Here is a 9,224-nt window from a genome sequence, read left to right on the forward strand (position 1 = left end):
GGAGTGAAAGGTTTGTGGTATGATATGCAGGAGATGAATGTGGTGCCAAGAAATTTAGAGGGCTGATCTATAACAGGGCTTGGTTGCCATGCTGAGGAGTTTTGGAGTCTTAGTGATATGAGGGAGCCTTTGGAACCTACTAGAACGGGGCAACTTGAGCAGGGTTTTTTTTTTTAGGAAGATCATTCTGGCAATGTTTCAGAGAGTAAAGGGATCTGCCTGGTGTGTGGATGACAAGTTAGATGGTTTTTGCAAGAGCCAATGTGAGAAATGATCGGGAGCAATGAAATAAATGGCAGAGGGAATAGGACACTGGGGACAAAATTAGAGGGAAATCCTAAAGGGATCATTGACATAACTTGGTAGCTAGTAGCCTCAGGAGTTTGAGGGAGAAGGAAGAATGGGGATGTCCTGAATATTTGAATGAAAGTAATAACGTTTCCACAATCATTCTGTCATAAGTATGGTCACAACTGTTGGCTTCCATTAAATTTAATGTGATTTCATTATTTGAAACCGATGCCCTTATTTAATTTAACATGCTATCATGCTAACATGTAAAAAAAATTATGTATTCTGGAATTTTCAGTCATCATAAAATCAGAAAAAATTTCTGATGAAATTTTTCTGTCAAAAATAGCCAAATGAAGTATTTTAAAACAAATTTATTTGTTATAAAGTATAATAATATACCTAGAAGACATTATGATTGTGTAATAATATACCTAGAAGACAATTTACAGTAGAATCCAAATGGTGTTTATTGTGTGATCCACTGTGTAGTGGTTAAATGTGAGATCATTTGAGGGAAAAGGTTGACTCTAGATTTGGGGGAATTTTTTATTGAAAGTAATTTATTAAAATAAGAAGTGATAACATTTGGATTCATTTAACATCCAACTGGACTGTAATCTAGTATACCATCCAGAATATGCCATGCTTTACTCAAGTTTAAGCTCTAGCTTGTACCAAAATTGAGACAAAAGGGTCAAATAGAAAGTGACCAAAATTCAACACAATTGTCAACTTATTAAATGAATGAGCAGGTATGAAACAAATTTGTCAAACAATGTTAATTCTTACCTAGAAAGACTGGAGAAAAGAAGAGAAACATGGGCCTGAAATGTGGCAGAAAGTAATAGTTCTCTGACTGCATCTGGCAAGTTTTTCTAAAAGCTGATACATTAAGAAAATGAAAAGTGAAGGCCAGACTGGGAAAAAATGTTTGAAATGCAAAGGATTTTTATCCAGAGCATATAAAAACTGTTTTGAATGAATAATAAAAAGATAAAAACCCTAATTTTAAAAGAATAGGCAAAAGGCTTGAATATTATAAAATAGAGGATGCATGCATGACCAATAAGCACATGAAAAGATAAATCCAAATGAAAGCCACAGTGATACCATTTCATACCAGCTAAAATGGTGAAAATTAGAGAGCCACCATGACAGTCAACAGAACAACGTGGAGCAACTGGATCCTTCATACATTACTGCTGAAAGTGTAAAATGACACAAATGTTTTGGAAAAGTATTTGGCAGTTTCTTTTAAACCTTCGTCTGCCCTACAGTCTAGCAGTTCCACTCCATGGCATTTACCCAAGAAAAACAAGTACATGTGCCCATAAAACAACATGCGCAAAAAAGTTTATACTAACTTATTCATGATGGCTCCAAACTGGAAACAATGCGGATAATGGATATACAAATAATGATATATTCATACAATAAAGTACTAGATAGCAATTAAAGAGAACAAATAAGAATGCAACTATATAGATGAATCTAAATTATCGAAATGAAAGAAACTAGACACAAAAGAGTACATACAGCATGGTGCCATTTATATGATTTCAAGAATAGGTAAAAATTAATTTATGGTGAGAAAAATAAGAACTGTGATTGCTCAGAAGGAAGGGGGTTTCTTGGAGGAGGAAATTATAGAGATTTCTGTGGTGATAGAAATATTCTGTATCTTGTTTGGATAATATTCATATGGTTCTATATATTTATCAAAATTCATTTAATTATATTAATCTTTAGATTTCATTGTGTATAAATTTTACCTCAATTAAAATATATGTATTGGATAACTCAGATATATTTTGGATATAGATGACTGAATAAAGTACATAAAGTCACTTTTTTTTCCAAATGAGCAGCTCATCGATAACAAAGACAACAGCAGCAAGAACAAAAATGCTAATGTCCAGGCTTGATCTCAAATCAGTTAAACTGAAATTTCTCAAAGTGGGCCCTAGGCATTGGTATTTTCTTAAAAGTTATGTAATCTATTTGAGAACAACTTAAATAGGCCATTAGCTAGGCAAATTAGTAGAAGAGATACCTAATTTAATAAATTAATATAATTGTTGTTATGGACTAAATGTTTGTATCCTCCCCAAATTTATATGTTGAAGCCCAACTCCCAGTGTGATAGTATACTATTTGGAGCTAGGGCCTATAAGGCAGTGATAAAAGTTAAATGAGGCCGCAAGGATGGGGCCATAATTCAATAGAACTGGTGCCCTTACAAGTAAAGGAAGAGACACCAGAGCTCTCTCTTTCTACCATGTGGGGATACAGTGAGAAGGCAGCCTCAGCAAGCCAGGAAGAGAACCCTTACCAGAAACTGAATCAGCCAGCACCAGGATTTTGGACTTCTCGGTCTTCAGAACTGTAAGAAAATAAATTGCTGTTTAAGCCATCCAGTCTGTGGTATTTTCTTACAGCAACCTCAGCACAATAACAAGATTGCCATGCTTGGAAATGAAAACTTGAGTTGTCATACTAGAAAATAAAATCAATGTTAACTGTATTTGATTTTTTTTGTTTTTACTTTTTAGAAGTTTATTTTAAAAACAAGAAGACGGCCGAGGGTGGGAGAAAATGAATTGCTTTATCCTCAGAGAGGCAGGTTCAGGAATGCCGAGGGGTGGAGAATAGAGACTTTTAAATATACATACAATTTAAAATCTCTACCCCATTTTTACAAATACATAGTTTGTAGAACAAGAAATCAACATGTACAAGAACACCAGAGAACCTAGAAATATCTATTACTATAAAATTGCACTAAATAACTATAAAAGTGCAGTATTGTTCATAAAATGGCATCAATCTAAAATTTTGTATATGGACAAACAAAATTATTTGTAATTATTGTACTAGTTTCATTCTAGGTCATGAGACAAATGATTTACCTTATAAAAAATATTTTATATATATAGGTATATAACTTCTGCTTTGCTCTTTGTTTTTTTTTTTTTTTTTTAATTTGTAAGGTTTCTTTTTTGGCAGAGATTTAGACCTCGCTATCTTCTCTGGCTGGCTCAACCTGAAGGATCCCAATTTTGAAAGAAAAAGCATGTGATCAGCATGGGAGTTTTGACCTGCTCCGTTTCCGACCTGGGCCAGTTCATCCTTCCTTAGGCAACCTGGTGGTCCCCCGCTCCCAGGAGGTCACCATACTGATGCCAAACTTAGTGCGGACACCTGATCGGCATAGTGCACTACAGCCCAGAACTCCTGGACTCAAGTGATCCTCCAGTCCCAGCCTGTAGCTGGGACTACAGGCACAAAGAGCTATTTATGACAAACCCACAGCCAATATCACACTGAATGGGCAAAAACTGGAAGCATTCCCTTTGAAAACTGGCACAAGACAGGGATGCCCTCTCTCACCACTCCTATTCAACATAGTGTTGGAAGTTCTGGCCAGGGCAATCAGGCAGGAGAAAGAAATAAAGGGTATTCAATTAGGAAAAGAGGAAGTCAAATTGTCCCTGTTTGCAGATAATGCGATTGTATATCTAGAAAACCCCATCGCCTCCGCCCAAAATATCCTTAAGCTGATAAGCAACTTCAGGGAAGTCTCAGGATACAAAATGAATGTGCAAAAATCACAAGCATTCTTATACACCAGTAACAGACAAACAGAGAGCCAAATCATGGGTGAACTCTCATTCACAATTGCTTCAAAGTGAATAAAATACCTAGGAATCCAACTTACAAAGGTTGTGAAGGACCTCTTCAAGAAGAACTACAAACCACTGCTCAACGAAGTAAAAGAGGATACAAACAAGTGGAAGAACATTCCATGCTCATGGATAGGAAGAATCAATATTGTGAAAATGGCCATACTGCCCAAGGTAATTTATAGATTGAATGGCATCCCCATCAAGCTACCAATGACTTTCTTCACAGAATTGGAAAAAACTACTTTAAAGTTCATATGGAACCAAAAAAGAGCCCGCATTGCCAAGTCAATCCTAAGCCAAAAGAACAAAGCTGGAGGCATCACGCTACCTGACTTCAAACTATACTAAAAGGCTACAGTAACCAAAACAGCATGGTACTGGTACCACAACAGAGATATGGGCCGATGGAACAGAACAGAGCCCTCAGAAGTAATATCACACATCTACAACTATCTGACCTTTGACAAACCTGGCAAAAACAAGAAATGGGGAAAGGATTCCCTATTTAACAAATGGCGCTGGGAAAACTGGCTAGCCATATGTAGAAAGCTGAAACTGGATCCCTTCCTTAACACCTTATACAAAAATTAATTCAAGATGGATTAAAGACTTAAATGTTACACCTAAAACCATAAAAACCCTAGAAGAAAACCTAGGCTGTACCATTCAGGACATAGGCATGGGCAAGGACTTCATGTCTAAAACACCAAAAGCAATGGCAACAAAAGCCAAAATTGACAAATGGGATCTAATTAAACTAAAGAGCTTCTGCACAGCAAAAGAAACTACCATCAGAATGAACAGGCAACCTACAGAATGGGAGAAAATTTTCGCAATCTACTCATCTGACAAAGGGCTAATATCCAGAATCTACAAAGAACTCAAACAAATTTACAAGAAAAAAACAACCCCATCAACAAGTGGGTGAAGGATATGAACAGACACTTCTCAAAAGAAGACATTTATGCAGCCAACAGACACATGAAAAAATGCTCATCATCACTGGCCATCAGAGAAATGCAAATCAAAAACCACAATGAGATACCATCTCACACCAGTTAGAATGGCCATCATTAAAAAGTCAGGAAACAACAGGTGCTGGAGAGGATGTGGAGAAATAGGAACACTTTTACACTGTTGGTGGGACTGTAAAATAGTTCAACCATTGTGGAAGACAGTGTGGTGATTCCTCAGGGATCTAGAACTAGAAATACCATTTGACCCAGCCATCCCATTACTGGGTATATACCCAAAGGAATATAAATCATGCTGCTATAAAGACACATGCACATGTATGTTTATTATGGCACTACTCACAATAGCAAAGACTTGGAAACAACCCAAATGTCCAACAATGATAGACTGGATTAAGAAAATGTGGCACATATACACCATGGAATACTATGCAGCCAGAAAAAAATGATGAGTTCATGTCCTTTGTAGGGACATGGATGAAGCTGGAAACCATCATTCTCAGCAAACTGTCGCAAGAGCAAAAAACCAAACACCGCATATTCTCACTCATAGGTGGGAACTGAACAATGAGAAAACTTGGACACAGGAAGGGGAACATCACACACCAGGGCCTGTTGTGGGGTTGGGGAGGGGGGAGGGATAGCATTAGGAGATATACCTAATGTAAATGACGAGTTAATGGGTGCAGTACACCAACATGGCACATGTATACATATGTAACAAACCTGCACGTTGTGCACATGTACCCTAGAACTTAAAGTATAATTAAAAAATATATATATATATATATATATATATATATATATATATAAGAAAAAGCATGTGAAACTCACAAGGGGCGAGAAAGTGAGGGCCCGGCACGCTCCCAAGTCCCTGAGCCCCTGTGCTTGCCTCAAGGGCTCCCCTATACTCCTCAAGGCAGCCATCGCTCTCTTGCCAAAGAAAACCGAAGCGCCCAAACAGAAAAAAATGGAAAAAAAAAAAAAGATTTTTCACAGATGAAGAAGTTCACATTCATTCGATTCATTGAGCCTGCTGCTGTCCCTGCTGCATGGCTGCCGGGACCTGGGATCTGTCCGTAGTAAGCGGCTTGCTGTCTGTAATATTCTCCCCAGACAGCACTGTAGTCTGGCTGGGAGCCTGGGGGAGCTCCTGGACCCCCTCCGGTGGCCACTTGGCGCCTGCTTCTTGTAGTACTCTTCCCAGGCCTTCGTGCCGTTCTGCTGCCGGGCGCTTCCGGCTGCTGGGGCTGCTGGCCGATCTTTTTGTAATACTCTTCCCAGGCCTTAGTGTAGTCCGACTGGGCGGTGGGCAGGGACTGAGGGGGCTCACTTTGAGCGGGTGGAGCCCCGGGGACCGGCGCGGGGCCGGCGACGGGGCTGGGGACTGCTGGTAGTAGTGTGAGTAGTAGGCGGCCCATGTGGCGTTGGGGTCCGCGGTAGCCGCAGCTGCTTTGCTTGGGTGGTGAGGAGCAGGCGGTTGCCACTGGGGGTAGGTATTGTCCCAGCCCTGGTGAGGAGGGAGCCCCCCGGCATGCGGGGGAGCCCAGGTGGCCCCTGGTTGAAGGGACCCCTCGATAAGCTGCTTGGCGTGTTGAATCTGCTGGGGCGAACCCTGGATGATGAACAACTTGGAGTTGGGATTGCCACTGGGTGGTAGCTGCCAGGAGATCGCTACGAAGGCTTCAGTCTGCTGGTATATGACTTCACGTTCTGGCCACCTCGGCCGATGACCAGCCAGCACTTGTGAGTGGGGATGGAGAAGGTCATCTCCCCACCAGGGGGCCCCCAGTTGCCTTGGCCTCTTCCTTGGCCTCCCTGGGGGCATGCGTGGACCCCTTGGAGGGCCTGGGGACCACTCCTGAGGCTCTGGAGGTCGTTGATGATCCGGGCTGCATGCTCACACCTGTCTGGGGACCCCATTATATGAGCAATCTTCTCGGGCCCTGTCCCGTCATCTTGCTTGAACTGTATCCGCACGCCAGCGTCATTCTGGATCTTCTTGATCATCTCTCCTCTCTGGCCAATGACCACGCCGACAGAATGCCTGGGCACCTGCACATCGATGCCCCCGCCAATCCGAGATCCGTAATCATTCCAGTCCCCAAAGCCGCCTTGGTCACGTCCTCAGAGGATGTCCATCACCATCTGGCAGGATTGCTGCACTTTGTAAGGATCCCCAGGGATCCGGAGAGGGTTGTCCACATTCGTATTCTGAGAACCATCTTGAATTAAGATCTTCTTCACTCCAGCGTATTCCTGAAGCTGCTTCATGGTCTCCCCGCCCTTGGCGATGACCAGGCCGGCCTTGCCCGCAGGGATCATGTCCTGTACAGTGCCGTTCTCCCCTCCTTTGGCGTTGTCGTGGAACTGTCTTGGGGGTCCCCCATGACCCCGAGACACAATGTCATCCAGCATCATCTTCGCTTTCTGGAGAGATTCTGGGGCTCTTGTCAAGGACACACTGTGCTTGGATAGGCCACTGCTGTCTGGAGTAATCTGTACTTTGCAGGCTGAATCCTGTTGGATTTTGTCAATTTGTTCGCCCCGTTTGCCAAAGATCAGGCCACCACGCCGTCTGGGACCCTGTACTCTTCTGTCATTGAAGTCCTTGGGGGACGATGGATGGGTCCAAGTTGAGAACTGATTGAGTCTCCCTGGGAAGCCAGCTTCTTGCTCTCCGGTTGATCTCCATCTTCCAAGTGTCTCTTATGGCCCCCCAGACCAAAATCAGGAGTGATGTTATTCACTGTCGTTGCAACATCACCTCCAATTTTGGCCGCTATCTTGGGAGGAGCCAGTCTCCAGCCCCGGAGGCATTGAGACAGCCCAGGAGCCAGTCTGTTTCCTGAAAGGAGGCAAAGTCCTCTCATTCTACTGACCTCCACCCCTCCAGGCCATGGGGAGGCTGTAAATGGAGCTGAAGAGGTCAGTCCTAGCAGCATGTGACACCTTCTTGTTGTCATCATGCCTAATACACGGTGGTGGGAGACCGTCTCCTCTTTCCCCCAAAGAGACAGACCACCTTACAAGCCACCAAAGCTTCCAAAAACCAGTTCCTATGCTCATTTTCCCCATTTCGCCCAAGTGCTCAGCCCTAGATAGTTCCCCTATACACTTTCCTGACTCAAGAGGAAGGACTGTCTCTCCCATCCCCACAATGCCCCTTCCTCCAAGGGAGGGAACAGAAATGGGATTGGGTTGCGGGCAAACACTGCCCTTTGCCCTGATATGGAGAGGAGAGTAAAGACCCTCTGCCGGGGAAGGTGGACCCTGCCTCCAGGCATGGCCTAAGGCCAGGTGGGGAGTGGGGGGTGTCTCAAAAGTGCGACCTCGAGCTCCTGGGCACCTGAACACCCACGGGCTGATCCTGGTGACCCCCAGTGTGCCACTACCCTCTGCAGAGGGTCACCTCCAGGAGCCCACTTGAGAAACTGCAGGAGGGCCAGGCCCCTGCCTACGGCCCAAACTATATTTGATTTTTATACCATATTGGAAAGTTCACATTTCTACTCACTAAATAAAGGAGTTTGATTTTGCATCATAACCTGGGCTTTAATTCAGCAACTTGTTCTAATTTGTAAGTAGTAGATTACTTGGGATTTTAATTGAGTAATAAACACATTATTTTAAATGTGCTCAGACACAGCCAGCATTTCACACTCATCTGCGTTTGCAGGTGTTTTACTAAACTCAAATGGCCTTTCTTAAATTCAGTAGAAACATGCTCAGAATTATAATACAAAAATAATTTAATAGTTAAATATAAATTCATCAGTAACAGCACAAATAAATAGGTTTCCTCCTTAGAAGAAAATTAATTTTTATGAAAGTTGGAAGCTTGGTTTTACTTTTCTTTTTGATGTGGAATAAACTGAAATGTGTCAAAATCTCACCTTCAATAAATTAAACACCAATTAAAATAGGAGTTTATAGCATATTTGTTTACATTGCTTTAATAATTTTTAAATGCCAGTACTATCTTCTAATGCTTAGGCCAGTCAGTCAATGTGAAGTAATCATATAGCTGTGATTACTGGTAGGTACATTCCAATAGAAAAAAAACTATGTTTTTGTTTTATAGGTTTATATGAAAAAAATATTTGCAATGCTGTCACTTTGCAGTTAGGAAATCTCTCTAACATATAATTAGTTTAAAATTCAGTTGAGAAATGCAATAGTATTATTTAAAAATCAATATAACTTTATATTCTGTTCAAAAGGGTCTCAAATATTCAAGGAACATAAAAACACTAAAAATACTATATTT

The 9,224-nt window shown here is 41.8% G+C and overlaps 1 pseudogene; it reads right to left on the reverse strand.

Moving 5' to 3' along the window:
* Positions 1–5,746: 5,746 nt before the first annotated feature.
* LOC129490320 (far upstream element-binding protein 2-like) lies at positions 5,747–8,078 on the reverse strand (annotated as a pseudogene).
* Between the last annotated feature and the right edge of the window lie 1,146 nt (positions 8,079–9,224).

This window comes from Symphalangus syndactylus, chromosome 9 (genome assembly GCF_028878055.3).
Source record: "Symphalangus syndactylus isolate Jambi chromosome 9, NHGRI_mSymSyn1-v2.1_pri, whole genome shotgun sequence".
In the NCBI taxonomy this organism is placed as follows: domain Eukaryota; kingdom Metazoa; phylum Chordata; class Mammalia; order Primates; family Hylobatidae; genus Symphalangus; species Symphalangus syndactylus.